Raw genomic sequence first — 16,569 nt, forward strand, 5'->3', positions numbered from 1 at the left:
TGAGCCCCACATTAGGTGTAGAGATTACTTAAAAAAAAAAAAAAAAAAAAAAAAAAAGTATATGGTTCCAAGCCAACAAATGTGGATTTTATTGAAGACATGAAATAATATCACAACAACCAACTCAAAAGTTAAAAGTATGTGGAAATCCTGATGGGACAGTAAAGAGTTTTAACTCTTTCTCTAGCATTCATCACTACTTTAAACACTAGACTTCAGAGGCCAGGTTGAAGAGCCTCAGACAAGCTTATGTAAATGTCATCTTTGATTGCTCAGCTTGTAGGCTGAGATTTTACCAATTTTATTTAAGAATAAATATTCTGCAAACTCAGGCTATAAATTACTTTGCTTAGTAACAAGAAGTTAGACATTAAATTATAAATAGAGAAGAAAGGATATATTGTTGGGCAATTTTTTAGATAATTGACCCAAAGCCCTCAAAACAAAAAAAAAACAACCCTGAGGAATAAAAGATCCAGAGTCAAAGCAGATGAGTACCATTCCTCCGTGTATATATAATGTATTACCATGAACAGTAATTAAAGATAATCATAGTAATTCTTTATTACATAGTTTGTGCCAAAGGAAAGCTTAAATTTACCTTATAAGACTAGAATAGCTCATAGAATATCTGTGGGCTATAAGGTCAACTACTAAGTACCTATTAAGCACCTACTGTACACACAGCATTTTACTTTACATTAAAATAAATGTAAATAAAATTTAACACACCAGCCTCTGCCTCCAAGGAGCCTCCAATCTAGTTAAGGACAACCAATAAATACACATTAAACAACTGAGAAAGTTTTTTTTTTTAAGAGGTAAGTACAAGGCTCTTTTTTTAAAAATAAGATTTATTTATTTATTTGAGAGAAAGAGAGTGCACACTAGGGGGAGAGGGAGAGGGAGAGAGAATCTTAAGCAGACTCCACGCTGAGCCCCTGTGGGTCTCGATCCCATGACCCTGAGATCACGATCTGAGCTGAAACCGAAACCAAGAGTCAGCCACTTAACTGACTGGGCCACACAGGCACCCCAACAACTGAAAAACTTTAAGGCAAATTTAGCATATGTACAACAGTATGGTACAAACTTAACAGATACATGTTAATGAAATTTTAGGTAAAGATTATAGGGGGATAAGGATACAAAGAGTTTTTAAACTGATGAATGCATGCAGGTATGTATTTACTAATTAATGCAAGTGAATCTTGACCTAGACTTGAAGTCTATGATCTGAAAAGGGAGCATTGTAAGAGACCATCTAACCGAGGCAAAAGACTCTTCAATGGGTTTACATGGTTGGTTTTTTTTTTTTTTTAAAGCTAGTATACCACTAAGAGCAGGGTTAACTGACAGAAACCCTGGCTAGACCTTTGACACTACTTAGGAAGTTCCTGAGAGACATGCTAAAATGAAAACGATATTTTAGGAAAACTAATCTTATAGCAGATTAAAGTCAGTGTAAACTAGAATAAAATCCACAAGATTTTGTATCCAAAACAAGTACAAAGAAAGAAAGTAGTATCAATCCAGAAAAACTTAATATAAGAGACTTGAATTAGAAAACCCCATTTTCTTGTAGAAGTTTTATAGTTTCAGGTCTTATACTGAAGCCTTTAATCCATTTCAAATTAATTTTTGTAAGTGGTATAAGATAGGGGTCCAGGGGTGCCTGGATGGCTCAGTTGGTTAAGCAACTGCCTTCGGCTCAGGTCATGATCCCAGGATCCTGGGATCGAGCCCCGCATCGGGCTCCTTACTCAGCAGGGAGCCTGCTTCTCCCTCTCCCTCTACCTGCTACTCCATCTGCTTGTGCTGTCAAATAAATAAATAAAAACATCTAAAAAAAAAAAAAAGATAGGGGTCCAATTTCATTCGTTTGCATGTGAATATCCAGTTTTCCCAACACCATTTACTGAAGGGACTATTCTTTCCCTATCAAGTATTCTTGGCTCCTTTTACCAAATATTAGTTGAACGTATATGCATGGGTTTACTTCTGGGCTCTTGATTCTGTTCCATTGGCCTATGTGTCTCCATTTATACCAGTACCATATTGTTTTGATTACCACAGCTTCATAATAAAGTTTGAAATCAGGAAATGTGATGCTTCCCATTTTGTTCTTTCTCAGGACTGCTTAAGTTATTTGGGGTCATGTGTGATTCTATACAAATTTTAGGATTTTTTTTTCCTACCTCTGTAAAAAACGCCATTGGGATTGACAGGGATTACAATGAATCTATATATGGCTTTGGTAGTATGGACATTTTAAATATTCTTTCAATCCATGAACATGAAATATCTTTTCATTTATTTGTGTCTTCTTCAATTTCTTACATCAATGTCTTATAATTTTTAGTTCTATTCATAAGTACTTAATTACTTTTGATATTATAAATGGGATTTTTTTCTTTTTCAGATAATTTTGTTTTTAGTATACAGAAATGCATTGATTTTTCTATGTTGATTTTGCATCCTGCAACTCTACTGAATTTAACATTTTTGGGGGGCAGTCTTTAGGATTTTCCATGTATGACATCACCTGCAAACAAAGACAACTTTACTTCTTTCTGATTTGGATGCCTTTTCTTTTTCTTGCCTAATTGCTCTGGCTAGGACTTCCAGTATTATGTTGAATAGGAGTGGTGAGAATGGGCACTCTTGTCTTGTTCTTGATCTTAGTGGGATAGCTTTCAGCCTTTCAATGTTAAGTATGATGTTAGCTGTGGGTTTGTCACATACAGCCTTTATTTTGTTGGGGCATATTCCTTCCACACAAAATTTGTTGAGAGTTTTTATCATGAAAGGATGTGGAATTCTGTCAAATGCTTTTTTCTGCATCTATTGAGATAATCATATGATTTTTATCTTTCATTCTATTAATGTGGCATATCACAGTGATTGATTTGCAGATGTTGAACCATCCCAGGGATAAATCCCACTGGGTCATGGTGTAGGACCCTTTTAATGTGCTGTTGAATTTGGTTTGCTAATACTTTGTTGGGAATCTTTGCATCTATATTCATCGAGATACTGGCTTGTGATTTTCTTTTCTTGTAGTGTCTATATGGCTTTGATAGCAGGATAATGCTGGCCTCATAAAATGAGTTTGGGAATTTTCTTCTTTCAATTTTTGAGAAGAGTTAAGGAGGACTGGCATTGATTCTTCCTTAATTGTTTAGTAGAATTCTCCACTGAAACCATTTGGTCCTGGGTTTTTCTTTGTTGGGAGGTTTGTATCTCCTTGCTGTTGGTCTGTTCACATTTTCTGTTTCTTCATGATTCGGTCTTGGTAGGTAGTATGTTTCTAGGAATTTATCCTTTACTTCTAGGTTATCCAGTTTGTTGGCTACAATTGTTCACAGAAGTCTCATGATCCTTTGTATTTCTGAGGTGTCAACTGTAATGTTTCTTCTTTGAAAGACACTACACATTATATGCCTCATGATGTAGTAGGAAGTACATAGAACTATGAAATATTTTTGAAAAAAACAATCATAGGGGCACTTGGGTGACTCAGTCCGTTAAGTGTCTGTCTTTGGCTTAGGTCATGATCCCAGGGTCCTGGGATTGAGCCCCGCATCGGCTCCCTGCTCAGCGGGGAGTCTGCTTCTCCCTCTGCACCCCCCACCCCTGCTTGTGCTCTCTCGCTCTCTGAAATAAAATCTTAAAAAAAAAAAATCATATATAACTTCACTGATGAGATCTAACCACCATGATAAGAAATGCAGGGAACAGAGCAACATATTACCCATGTATTCTCGGGGTGTGAGTAATAACAAACCCAGAAAATGGGAAATACTATGACAACAAATGATCCTTTTATCTAATGAAAAAATTACAAGTGGAAAAGCAAAAATACTGGGGTTTACAAGTCATGCTAGGTTTTAGGTCCATACGTAGTTGGAGAGCTGACTCGGAGATCCTCACAAGGGTTGTATGAACCATCAGTGAAAGAGTAAGTCAGAAAAAAAAAAAATCCACATGACAACAAAGTGAGCCAACAAGGAAAACTCTCTTATCTTCAAGAAGAAAAGTAGGATGAGGAGGATAGTTTCCTCTAAATATTTGTAACTATAGTCAACTGGCATGCTGATTTCAGGTTAGAAATCCATCTGTGCTAAAGGAGAAATCCCAAATGCAAATCCTTTCTGGAGTTCTTTCACCTTCAGGATATCCACAGTTTACAAATATGAACACAAATGTGAATGTAATCCCCACACTCAAGAGAAATAAAGCACTGTGGGGGCGCCTGGGTGGCTCAGTCGTTAAGTGTCTGCCTTCGGTTCAGGTCATGATCCCGGGGTCCTGGGATCGAGCCCCACATCGGGCTCCCCGCTCTGCGGGGAAGCCTGCTTCTCCCTCTCCCACTCCCCCTGCTTGTGTTCCCTCTCTCGCTATATCTCTCTCTGTCAAATAAATAAAATCTTTAAAAAAAAAAAAAAAGAGAAATAAAGCACTGTGAACAAGAACCAGAAGAAAAAGAACAGATTTAGGCTACCAAAGACTTTAGATAATGGAATTATCAACCCAATCATAAAAATGATGTAATAAAATACAAGATAACTTACAAATGAACAAAATGGAAGAGACTATAAACAATTACCAGGCATATTTAAGAAAAAACTACAACTTATAGAAAACAAAACCCCTTGCAGATTAGACAATGCTTGAAGTGAGAATTTGAGAATCAGGTAACCGTTAAGAAGAAATTATAATGCTGAAGTACAGAGACCAAAGATGAAAAATCCATAAAAGTTAAGAGACATGAAAGAAAATGAAAATGTCTAACATAACTCTAATCAGAGTTCTAGAATGGGGGAGGAGCAGTATTTGAAGAGATAAAAGCTAAGACTTTTCAAGGATAACCATTTAAATAGGGGAAAAAAGTATAAAACTTAAAAATTAATACAGGGGAAAATACAGTATCAGAGGAAAAAACACTTCAACCCAGGAGATAGCCAAGAAAAGGGGGAGGGGAGGAAAAAATGGTACAAATAGAACACAGAAAATGTGACAGTAAAAACCCAACTATATCAGTATCACAATAAATGTAAAATAAAATAACTCCAAAGAACTGAAAATAAAAGGATGAGAAACGATAAACAGGCAAATACGACATTATCAAAAAAAGCTGATATAAAGAAGGAAAAGAGTAACTTTATAGTGGGGAAATCTGACAAACACTACCTTAGCCAGATAATCAAAGTCAGTATCACCAGTGATAAGTAATGTTGACAGTATATTTGTCTTTGATGTGAGGTGATGAAAATGGCACTTCACCTCTGTGGTTTTGCTCCCTAAAACTCATAACCCCAACAGATAATGGGAAAAACATCAAACAAATCCCAACTGGGGGACATTCTACAAAACGTCTGAACATTACTCCTCAAAATTGTCAAGGTCATCAAAAACAAGGAAAAGTCTAAGAAACCGTTACAGCCAAGAGGAGCCTAAGGAGACATGACTAAACGTAATATGGTATCCTGCAACAGAATGAAGACATTAGGTAAAAATTAAAGAAATCTGAATAAAATATGGACTATAAGTTAATAATAACATAACAACATTGGTTAATTATAACAAATGTACCACACTAAGATAAACTGTTAACAACAGAAAAAACTGGATATGGGATATATGGGAACTCTCTGTAGTATTTTTATAATTTTTCTATAAATCAGAAATTGTCCTAAAACAAAACGTTGATTTAAAAAAAGATGGTATAGTGGCGCCTGGGTGGCTCAGTCAGTTAAGCATCTGCCTTTGGCTCAGGTCATGATCCCAGAGTCCTGGGATCAAACCCCACCATCAGGCTCCCTGCTCAGCAGGAAGCCTGCTTCTCCCTCTCCTGCTCCCCCTGCTTGTGCTCTCTCTAATACACAAAATCTTTAAAAAAAGAAAAAAAAAAAGATGCTGTAGCTATATTATTATGTCCATTCTATATTATCATGTCTATATTATATACAAGTTTAAGAAAAAAAAGCATTATTGTGGATAAAATAGTCATTACTTAATGATACAGTGTTGGACTCACCAGGATATTTTATTTCTAACCTAAGGGGTAGGTCAGCAAGTGATGGTTTATTAGTCTTTATTCCTCATATGTAGTTATGATATTTTCTTTTTCAACAAATATTTTATAATAACAGAGAAAAAAAATACCTGAGTGAACATTCTGCTGAGCTTTGATCAATGTTAAGGCAGTAGATATAATTAGTTCTGTATATTGATAGCAGCATGCTGGCAAAGGCAATGGAAAAGCAGGCACGCCAATACACTGTTGGGAAGATTAAATAGGTATAATCTCTACAAAAGCCAATTTGATGATATCTATTAATGTTATAAACGCACATATTCTTTGATCCAGCAATTCTACTCCAGTCATTTATCTTAGATATATTTGCGCATGTGCATAAGATTATTTTACACAGTTGTTCTTGACAGCACTGTTTGTAGTAGTGAAAGATTAGAAACAGCCTTTATGTCCATTAACAAGACTGGTTATAGAAATAACCATACATACATCTGTGTAACCGAGTATTATGTAACTGTAAAGAAAAAAAAGCTCTTTATACACTAATATAAAAAGGTATCTACCATATATTGCTGAGAAAAAAAAGCAAGTATAGAACATGATCTATAGTATACTTGTCTATAGTATTTTGACATATAATCTAATTGTGCTCAATATTCTATTTGCCTCTCCAGGTTTACTGCTCATCTTTCTCCACTCTGCTTTGTGCACAATTTGCCAAACAAATTGCATCTTCCAGGCAACCTTGTCCTCTAGCTTCCGATGTGTTCAAACAGTAAGTGGGATGGCTAAAAAATCAGAGGGTGGTAAAAGTGTCCCCCCACAGTCCCGGTTCCCTCACTACAGGCAGTTGGCATTTCTTTCTCTAAAACCATAGACCCTGTTAAACAGCCTCTCTCCTTCTGCTAAAGCTCTTGTCAAGTTCTGTTAATAGCTCCCTTCCCTTGCACTTTCAGGCCTAGGAGTGGAAATGATTTCATATAGTTGCTGATTCCTGGGTGTTTTCCTGTCCCTTGTTTATTCCTTTAACTCTCCCCTAATATTTATAGCTTTTCAGGGTGTGAGGGAGAGAGAAGAGGGAAAAAAGAATGGGGGGAGAAAAAGAGAAACATCCTGGAATAAAACACTGAGACTTCTAATAATGGCTGCCTCCAAGTAAGAAACTTACTTGGCATTATGGCTGGTGGACATGGTAAAAAGACTTTCATTGAACACCCTGGTATATTCAGTATCTTTTGAAATTGGTCCATGTGAATGTATTATCTAGAGGGAAAATATATAAAGTAAACTCAAACACTTAAAAGAAACAAAAGAAAATACTAAGAGATACTGTAGTTATGGCATCTTTTCTTTCAAACATTTGCTATTCCTTGCCATGTCCAGCAGGGCAAATATGGATGGACACAAAGGAAAAAGAGAATAGACCATTTGTTGGTGCAAGCCCCTAGCCATCATTTTGCTTCTTGCCATGTTTGTCCTTCAATTCTAATAGCATCAAATCACTGAAAATCTTTACACACCATACACATAAGTTATTAACAGTATCTCAAATAAATTCAAATTCATACCATCCCTATTAGTTCTTACAGTACCTGAAACTACTTATCTATATGTGGCCTGGTAGCTGACTCACTGAGTGACAGTAACAAGAAATTCAGCAGTTTAAAATCATGGCTCCTTCACTTACTTGCTGGAGGCCCATGGGATTCCATTAAATAAATCTGCTGAATCTGTTTTCTTATCTGTAAAATAAGGACAGTATCTAACTGTGCAGAGCTTGTGAGAGGTTTAAATAAAACAGCACAGGCAAAGTGACCCACACAGTGTCTGGCAAATAGAAGCCTGTTAACAAATGATAGCTATTAATATCACTGTTAATATTATTTTAAAAAAATAACATCACAAAATGAAGTAAATTTTATTTGCTTGATTCTCTAGGAAAGGTTTCTCCCAGGAGTCATCCCTCTCATCAACCCTAGCGAGTATCTTTCTCTTCTAAGTTTTACACTCCACTTAACATTTGATAACCACCAAATGTTAAGATTTTTTATTTTTAAGTAATCTCTATACCCAACGTGGGGCTCTGACTTACCACCCCAAGATCAAGAGTCACATGTTTTACTGACTGAGCCAGCTAGGCACCTCTAATAACCACTTTTTGAGGGTGATTGCTATCTTCAACCCTACACAGAAGTTTGAATTAATGTTTAGCTCAGAAAAACAATAAAGAAATAAAAACAAAACTGTAATAAAAATTTAACTTGAAAGTAATCTAAGGGGGCACCTGACTCGCTCAGTTGGTAGAACATATGACTTTTAATCTCAGGGTCGTGAGTTCAAGCCTCATGTCAGGTGTAGCCTACTTATAAAAAAAAAAAGTAATCTAAGAATATACCAATAATCTATGAAGACATAAAAGAGAAGAAGTGGCTACACTAATATCAGTTAAAATCAACTTTAAGACAAAAATTATTAGAAATAAAGGACATTTTGGGGCACCTGGGTGGCTCAGTCGGTTAAGTGTCTGCTTTTGGCTCAGGTTGTGATCTTGGGGTCCTGGGATCGAGCCCCACGTCAGGCTCCCTGCTCAGCAGGGAGTCTGCTTCTCCTTCTCCCTCTGCCCCCCACTATGCTCTCTCTCTCTAATAAATAAAATCTTTAAAAAAAAAAAAGGGACATTTTATAATGGCAAAAAGGACAATCCATCAGTAAGATATAACAATTAAGAACACATATGCACCTAGCAATAAAGCCTAAAATATATGAAGCAAAAATGGACAGAACTGGAGAAACAGACAATTCAACAATACTTGGAGACTTCAATATCCTACTTTCCACGAAGGATAAGTAAAAGATCAACAAGGAAATAGAGAAGATTTGAAAATACTATGAACCAACTGGATATTTACAGAATACTCATTCTTCTCAAGTGTACATGGAACATTTGTAAGAATAAACCATGTTAGCCCACAAAACAAGCCTTAATACATTTTAAAGGACAGAAATCAAAGTATGGTCTTGGATCACAATGGAATAAAATTAGAAATCAATAACAAGGACATCTGGCAAGTTTACAAGTATGTGAAAATTAAACGACACACTTCTAAATCATCAACAGGTCAAAAAAGAAATCTAAGCAGTGCTTAGAAGGTTATGACTGTAAGTGACTTCATTAAAAAAGGAGAAAGCAAAGAATGAGAAGACAACCTATAGATTGAGAAAAAACATTTGCAAAAGACATAATCTAATAAAGGAATGTCATCCACAATATACAAAACACTTAAAACAGTAAGAAAACAATCTGATTTAAAAATGATCAAAAGATTTAACAGACACTTCACCAAAGACATAAAATTACAAATAAACACATGAAAAGATGCTCTATGGATGTCATTAGGGAATTGCAAATTGAAACAATGAGATATCACTAAACATCTATTAGAATAGCTAACATCCAAAACACTGACAACACCAAATGCTGACAAGGTTATAGAATAAGAATTCCTTGCTGTGGGAATGCAAAATCTCAGCCACTTTGAAAGACAGTTTGGCAGTTTCTTACAAAAGTAAACATACTCTTACCACATGATCCAGCAATCACGCTCCTTGGTATTTACCTAAATAAACTGAAAACCCATGTCCACCCAAAAACTTGGAGACAAGATGTCCTTTAGTAGGTAAATGGATAAATAAACTGTATATCCAGACAATGGAATATTATTCAGTGCTAAAAAGAAATGAACTATCAAGGCATGAAAGACATCGAGAAATTTTATATATATTTTATATACATTCATATATATTACTAAGTGAAAGAAGCCCCAATCTGAAAACGCTGCATTCTGTATGATTACAACTATATGGCATTCTGAAAAAGGCAAATATGGAGGCAGTACAAACATCAGTGGTTGACAGGGGTTAGGGAGGAGGGAGGGATGAATATGTGGAGCACAGAGAAATAAAAATACTATGTGTTATACTATAATGGTGGATATATGTCATTATACATTTGTCTATATCCATAGACTATACAACCATCAAGTGAATCCTAATGTAAACTATGGACTTTGGGTGATAATGAAGTGTCAACATAGGTTCATCAATTATGACAAATGTATCACTCAGTGAAGGATGCTGATAATGGAGAAGGCAACGCATATGACGAGGCAGGGAGTATACAGGCTATTTCTGTACTTTTTTCTCGATTTTGCTGTGAACCTAAAACTGCTCTAAAAAATAAAGTCTACTAAAAAACAAAAACTCAAACCAATAACCTAACCTTCTACCTTAAGAAACTAAAAAAGAAAAGCAAACTAAATCCAAACCGAGCAGAAAGAAGGAAATAATAAAGACTAGTGTGGAAATAAATGAAATAGAAAATGGAAAAATGGAGAAAAATCAATGAAGCCAAAATTTGGGTCTTTAAAAAGATCAACAAAACTGACAAACCTTTAGCTAGACTGACCAAGACAAAAGAAAAAAGATTCAAATTACTAAAATTATGAAAGAGGGGACATTAATATTAACCATATAGAAATAAAAAGGATTATAAAGGAATACTACAATCATAGGTCAACAAATTAGATAATCTAGATGAACAAATTCATAGAAAGACACCAATTTCTTCTTGAAACTGACTCAAGAAGAAATAGGGGCGCATGGGTGGCTCAGTTGTAAAGCGTCTGCCTTCGGCTCAGGTCATGATCCCAGGGTCCTGGGATCGAGCTCCATGTCAGGCTCCCTGCTCAGCAGGAAGCCTGCTTCTCCCTCTCCCACTCCCCCTGCTTGTGTTCCTGCTCTCGCTATCTCTCTAAAAAAAAAAAAAAAAAAAAAAAAAGAATAAATAAATAAATAAATAAATAAACAAAATCTTAAAAAAAAAAGAGAGAAAGAAATAGAAAATCTGAACAGACCTTTATAACAAGTGTAAAGATTGAACTAGTAATCCAAAAACTTCCTATGAAGAAAAGCCCAGGACCATATGGCTTCACTGCCACCAAACATTTAAAGAATTAACAACCAATCATTCATAAACTCTTCCCAAAAAATGTAAGATCACTTCCCAACTCAATCTATGAGGCCAGTATTACTCCAATACCAAAACCAGTGAAAGAAATCACAAGAAAACCACAGACCAATATCCATTATGACTACAGAGAGAAAAATCCTCAACAAAATACTAGCAAACCCAATCCAGCAACATCTAAAATGCACTAAATGCCATGATTAAGTGGAATTTGTCCCATGAATGTAAAGTTGGTTTAACATATGAAAATCAGTGTAATATACCATAATAACAAAGAACAAAAACCACATGATCATCTCAACAGATTCATTTTTTTTATTTATTTTTTTAATTTTATTTTTATTTATTTGATAGAGAGAGAGACAGCGAGAGCAGGAACACAAGCAGGGGGAGTGGGAGAGGGAGAAGCAGGCCTCCCGCCGAACAGGGAGCCCGATGTGGGACTCGATCCCAGGACCCTGGGATCATGACCCGAGCCGAAGGCAGACGCTTAACGACTGAGCCACCCAGGCGCCCATCTCAACAGATTCAGAAAAAGAATTTACCCTTGCATGTAAAAACACCCAAGAGAAGTAGAAGGAAACATTCTCAACCTGATAAAAGCCGTATGAAAAACTCAGAGATAAAATACTTAATAGCAAAAGATTGTTTTTCTAAGATTAAAAACAAGACAAGGATGTCTGTCCTAACCACTTTCATTGAAGTACTGGTGATTGCAACAGAGAATGAAATTAGGCAGAGAATGAAAGCGAGAGAATGAAATAAAAGCATCAAGACTGGGAAAGAGGAAGTAAAATTATATTGACAAATAACATGATCCTGTATACAGAAAATGCTTAAAAACTATCAGAACCATTAAAAGTTCACTTAGTTTTAGAACACGAGATTAAAATATAAAAATCAACTGTGTCCTATACACTCACAATAAACAATCTGAAAATAAAATTATGAAAAAAATTCCATTTAAAAAAGGCACAAAAAAGTGAAATACTTAGGAATAAATTTAACAAAGCAAAAGACCTGCACACTGAAAACTACAAAATATTGTTGAAAGAAATTAAGGAAAAAGAAGCTAATGTGAATCAGTCCCTGCTACTCTTAGGAATCAAGAACTCTGCCCTTGAGGGGCGCCTGGGTGGCTCAGTAGTTAAGCGTCTGCCTTCGGCTCAGGTCATGATCCCAGGGTCCTGGGATCGAGCCCCAGAGCCCCACATCAGGCTCCCTGCTCAGCGGGGGGCCTACTTCTCCCTCACCCTCTGCCCCTGCTTGTGTCCCTCTCTGTCAAATAAATAAAATCTTAAAAAAAAAAAAGAACTCTGCCCTTGAGATACTCTCCTTTGAATTCTTCTGTTTGGCTAACCGAGATTACTACCTGATCTTAAACTTCATGGAAATGCTTTATTTTTAATAAAAGACAAACATTTTCCAGCTGGTATTCTCTTCATGTTTTAAGGCAACGCTTCTTAAATTTAACATGTACATAACTTGTCTGATGATCTCATAAAAATACAGATTTTGATTCAAAGAGAGGATGGGGTGGGGTGTTAAGGTTTTTCATTCCTAACAGCTCTCAGATGATTCCAGTGCTGCTGGTCCTCAGAGGACACTCTGAGCTTTTTAAGTAGTTGCATACATGCAACTGGCCTAACTCACTAGCAGAAAGAAGAAAGCAAACCCTAAGATGGGTGACAAAGTGAGAAGAATGAAAGTCTGAGGAGTCTGCTAAGTTTTTCATAACTAAGCACAATATATTCCCTATCAATAATTAACACACACCACCCCTCCATTCAGACCACCATTAAGTACTAGAAAAGTCGCAGATTTGGCAGCTACCCAGCCAGACTGAGTTTAAATCCATATAAAACTTAAAATACTTGCTACACAGAGATCATCCCACTGGAATGTTAATCATCACCTCTTCCTCTCTGCATATTCTCTTATCTTACATTCCTTTGTCTAGCCAGTGTCTCTCACATGTTGTTTGGAGACCAAAGGTAGTTCCTGCCAATCTATTAACTGGTCTACAAACAATTTGATGAAAAAGTAATAAAAATTTTGATCACAAACATTTCCCAAATTTGAAAAAATAATGAATTTCAAGAAAATTCTTGTAAGTTCTTAAGTGTTATGTTTCCAGGGTCACATATACTCTACAAGAATAGTTAAGGAGGGACTGTTTGTTTCAGCTAACACACCTTCACATCATGTGAGTTGTTTACATTGGTTAAACATGTATTTTGTTAATAACATCATGTGTTAAATCCCAAATTTAAGAAAGAGAATCAATGCGTCAAATGTTCACTGAAGAGTAAAAGTGATAAAAACACATTTAACTCAGAATGTCATAAATGATAAACGGTATAATATCCAGAGTGAAAATAGTGTGATCTAGGAATGGGCTGTGACCAGTGAATTAGGATTAGTGTGCACAAGGAGACCTCCTTGTTCCCACTGTACTGTAATATATTATTAAACAGGGACAAGAAGCCACTGAAGCATTCATATAATTTTCAACCACTCCAGCCTGCAATCAAAGCCTGCATTATGAATTTTGTCACCGAAAACAAAGATTAAAAACTGCAGTCAAAGGAACTTCAACTTATTTTAACAAAAACAGGTATAAATTGTCAGTGCAAAATTAATCATGAATATGCTAAAAGAGAAAACAATCTGCTGGCAAAATTCTATCATCAGATGACACTAAAGTACATCATATGTTTGGTACACAGCAACGAAGAACAATTACTATCACAGATGTATGTTCTTAAATATTTTGTTTTATGGCTGAAAGAAACCAGTAGTGTTCAGAGTATGAATCAACTGTTGGCATTTACATAATACGTAAATCAAGAAATATATGCAACTTTTAATTGATCATCAGTGAAAACATGCTATAGAGAAGGGATTTTCTTTTAACCAACAATTATTTTTGAACTTGACTTGAAAAGGTATACTGGGATCAGGGCCAAGAGCACTAGCCATCTGTGTAGCAAGAAAGAGTATGGCACCTGAAAGCTAATTCACACATGGCTTCATTTACAGACAACAGCTGGCATTTGACAGTAAGTCTTGTGTTCTTGAGTCACTGTTAAAAACGGCATGGAATGGATGCCTGGGTGGCTCAGTCGGTTAAGTGTCTGACTCTTAATTTCGGCTCAGGTTTGTGAGACTGAGCCCTGCTCAGGCTCCATGCTGGGTGTGGAGCCTGCCTAAGGTTCTCTCCCTCCTTCTCCCTCTATCCCTTCTCCCTGCTTACAAGTGCATGCACGTTCTCTAAAATAAATAAATATTAAAAAAAAAGGATAAAATATAAAGACCAAATCATGATATAAATGGCTTAACCAAACAGAGTCTGACCTTTTCAACGTCTACCCATTTTCCTTCCTTGCTGTAGGAAAAAAAATCAATGTCTTAGTATTAGGTATACCTAAAAATCATATTACCACACTAGTCTGAAAATTTATTTCCTAGAACTGAATACAACCAAAAGGACAGATTTACCCACTACCATCTTCCAAAATGAAATATTCAGCTTCACTGTTGAGTGCCATTCATTTGTCAACTCAGTGCCTCATCTAACAATGTATGTAATGTTCAGTGAGAATTCTTGCAATAATTTTTGTATCCATCCATTTAAACATCTAAAACATCTAACAGAATCATCCTGTACTTGTTGCTATTCTCAAAAACCTATAGCTGAAAAGTGGGATTATCAGAAGAATTAAAGAGTAGGAAAAGAAACAGCTGAATATGAAACCTTTGACTTTAGTGAGCTAGGTATCAGTATGGTGAAAGAATGCAGCAGTAATTGCTTTTCCTGATGTTTAAATTATTTTAGAATACTGCTTTAATATTATAGTTGACTCTTGAACAACATGGTTTGACCTGTGTGGCTCCACTTATATGTGGATTTTTTTTAAATAAAATAAGTACATTATAAATGTATTTTCTCTTATGATTTTTTAAAAATACTTTATTTTATTTGAGAGAGAGAACAGGAGCAGAGGGGAGAGGGAGAAGCAGACTTCGCTGCTGAACATGGAGCATGATGTGGGGCTCAATCCCAGGACCTTGTGATCATGACTTGAGCCAAAGGCAGATGCTTAACTGACTGAGCCACCCGAGCACCCCCTCTTATGAGTTTCTTAACATTTTCTTTTCTCCAGCTTACTTTATTGTAAGAATACAGTATATCATACATATAATATATAAAATATGTGTGAATCAACGTTTATATTAGCGGTAAGGCTATTAGTAAAGTTTTAGGGGGGTCAAAAACTGTAGATGAATTTTTAATATTTTTATTTTTTAAGAGAGAGCGAGCCCACATGAGTGGGAAGGGGCAGAGGGAGGAGAGAATCTCAAACCGGCTCCAGGCTCAGCATAGAGGCTCGAATTCATGACCCTGAGATCATGACTTGAGTGGAAATCAAGAGTTGGACACTTAACTGACTGAGCCATCCAGGCGTCCTGCTGTGGGTGAAGTTTTAACTGCGTGGGGGGGGGGGGGCGGTCAGTACCCCTAACCACTGTGTTGTTCAAGGGTCAACTTTTGGATTACTTTGTCTTTACCTAAAATCTGTGGTGTACATGAAGACCCATCATGTGGTCCACAAATTCTAAATATTTGAGAAACACTACTTTCTCTACTACTTTCCTTTCACAAGAAGCTATTATTTCTTCCTTCATATTCCTTATGAATTATGCTAGAGAAATACAGACAACCAAGGAAATTTTGTTTGCCCTTATTATTAACTGTCTCACATTAGAAAAGCACTTCATTATCAGCATTTATGTTGTCTTATTTTTTTTTAAAGAGGGTCTTATTTCAGTATGTACAGTACCTAGAAAACACACATCTAATAATTATTTCAAATTTCTCCTTGAACTCTCCTCCCCCTGAAAGTCATTCTTTGTCTGACCTTCCCAGAACCCAAAGTGCCTTCATATATCTCTTGATTACAGTCAAGGGTGGTATTAAAAATGTTTAACAACTGGTATGGCATAAACACCAAATAGAGACACCAGTTCACAATCACATGGCTGTAATGGAACATGGTAACTAAATATCAGCCTTAGTTACAGCTTCCTCTAAATAGTGGGCTCTACTTTTTTCAATGCTAACCCCATTCTAAAAGATCTTTGGTTATTCCTTGCCTGCCAAGTTGCAGAAAGAAGAAAGCAGTTTTCATGAAGGACAACCACATAAATTGGATTCCAAAGATGAGATTAAAACTATTAAGTCTTTAACTTCCCTACTTTTATTCCTTAATAGAAGAATTAAGGATAAGTATTAGAGAGAACACATTGTTGTTTTCTTTCTCCTACATCAATGGTCTCCAGAGAATAAGGCTCTTTTGGTCAGCTTTTTTATTATGGCTTTGTTATTTGATTTTATCCACTGAATCAGATGTCCAAGTTTTTTATCCACTCAACCAAAATAAAAACATTTAACACACAAATGGATGGATTTGAAGATATATTAAGGATAATGTAAACTGTT

At 36.0% G+C, this 16,569-nt stretch overlaps 1 protein-coding gene across 1 annotated transcript in view; it reads right to left on the bottom strand.

Annotated features, from left to right (window-relative positions):
* The window catches only part of MARCHF5 (membrane associated ring-CH-type finger 5), a 49,251-nt gene that overhangs the window by 14,450 nt on the left and 18,232 nt on the right, over nt 1–16,569 (bottom strand). The window lies entirely within an intron of this gene.

Source organism: Halichoerus grypus, chromosome 7 (assembly GCF_964656455.1).
Source record: "Halichoerus grypus chromosome 7, mHalGry1.hap1.1, whole genome shotgun sequence".
Classification (NCBI taxonomy): domain Eukaryota; kingdom Metazoa; phylum Chordata; class Mammalia; order Carnivora; family Phocidae; genus Halichoerus; species Halichoerus grypus.